Source organism: Abramis brama (assembly GCF_963993115.1).
Source record: "Abramis brama genome assembly, chromosome: 19".
Classification (NCBI taxonomy): Eukaryota; Metazoa; Chordata; class Actinopteri; order Cypriniformes; family Leuciscidae; genus Abramis; species Abramis brama.
Window position 1 is genome coordinate 3,769,271 of NC_139981.1, and position 2,248 is coordinate 3,771,518.

Sequence of the window (2,248 nt, forward strand, 5' to 3'; positions counted from 1 at the left end):
TTGTAGTCATTTCTTCATGTTTATAAAAATAGTAAGTGGTGAAATAACACTTAATAATAATACATTTTGTTAGCAGAACATTGACCGATTACATGCAAATACTGACATTTGAAAGCTTTTCATCTTTCAAAGCAGAATGTCCAAACTTCTTATTTCAATGCATTTTCAAAATTAATTTTAAGGTTCTTATTTGCCCTTTTTGCAGCTTGATAGTGTTAATATTCATCCACTTTCATTGTATGGAAAATAAGAGTTCAAATATACTGCACAGTATCTCCTTTTGAGAATGAAAGTCATGTTTGGAACAACACAAGGGTGAGTAAATTATGACTGAGTTTTTCCCTTTAATGCTGAATTATGCAACTTCAGGTTATTGTTTTCTAACTTGAAAGCAATGCTCTGTTCTTCCATGTAAAGGACCCTGAGTCTGCTGAGCGTGCCGGACCTCGCCAAGCTTCTGTGATGCAGAACCCAATCCATAAACCATAAATCCAACCATATATGGAGTCCTTCACCAAGATGAGTTTCTTCAGGAACGCAGCGTATGTTCTGCAGGGCTCACGTACTCTTAACCCGTGGCTTTGAGAGGCAGATTATTCTCTCTCCGTCTGGCCACAGAGCCTCTGTGTGCGTGAGTGAACCGTCTTAAAGAGTCTTGCAGTAGCTCAGCTGCTCTTACACACACACACACACTCACACACGCACTGTGTGTTCCACAGCAAAGCCTCACACCTGCCTTGCCAAACGCAACAGAGCCACGTCTGGACACTCGCCCTCCCTCCATTGTGTCTCGGCTGCTGTCTCTCAATGTTATACATCAACTTCGGCTGCCGTCCATTTGTTCTTGCATTTCTGTTGCAATGTCCAGGTCCGATTTAATCCAGAAACTTCAAAAAGTCTATTTATATACAGTAAGGCCATTATGTTTTTTTTTTCTTTTCATTATGTCAACATTATGACAACATTTTCATGACAATTAAGCTCCAATATTCTCTCAAAAACTCTCAAATTATTAGTACACACCCGCTGCTAAAGTATTTATGTATTTGAATGTATGTGATCAGTGTTTTATGTGAGGCACCATGTTAGCTCAAACTAATTGCTCCATGGGGATTAATAAAGCTCTAAACTAACGCATCTGGATATTTCACTGTGGAGTTTTTTTTTCTGATGCTCAATGTTGATTCTTAATAGATTCTCTTATCTCGAATACAGTTAATTTAATTTAACAGTTAATTTCAGTTTCATCTTAAATTAAAGCCAATTTAACAACCATCTACCACAAACGTTTGATTAGTTTTCAGTAATGAGAATCGAGGGGGAATCTGTGCTTATTCATGGGTTTCATGCCCAGGTTTCATAACTAACGTCCATGTCTTAAATCCTCCCAAAATCTTAATAAATAAATAATAATTTTGTATATATTAAATGAGGCCTCTTTAGAACCATTCACTTTTTTTGCATTACAACTTTTTTCATTACAGTTAAGCTTTCTCAATGCTTCTCATTACTTTGGCCATTTATTTGTAATTAGATTTTTTTCATATTCTCATTAGATTCTCATTACTGACATTTTTAACAGCATATGAAAATATGCTTATTTATCAAGAAATCTCAATGCCTTGTCTTCCATCGGTCCAAATTATTATGATTTTATTTGTATTTTTTTCATTTTCATGACAAATTGTGTGAGATGCACTCTTGTATTTGTCTGCCCACTACAACCTTCATCTTTAAAAATCTTGAAAATTTAACACACACACACACACACACATATATACATATACAGTATATATATACAGTGTATATATATATATATATATATATATATATATATATATATATGCTGATCAGTTGTATCCATCTTCCAAAGTCAAAAGACCAGTGTGTAAAGTCAGTCGTGATAGTGTTCTAGAGTTTATTGATTTTTTATTGATCTGTATCGACTGTATGTCGTGTCACTGAACAACAAAACACACTACAGAGGTTTTATTTTTCCAAAGCCTTCTTATTGTCTGTACACTAAAAACTATTTACGAAGGTCAGCGTTTAAGACCACAGCTCAGAAACTTTGTTGGCCGATGCATTTTCTCAGAAAATATTCCCCACTCCGACTGGAGGACGACGAGCCACAAATCCCAGTCCTGGCCCGAGTGTTTGCTGAATGTGCAAAAAAGTAAAAAAAGAGGGAACGTTGGGCTGCCATGCAAATTAAGTGCAGATATATGATTTTTTTTTTTGGAGTACT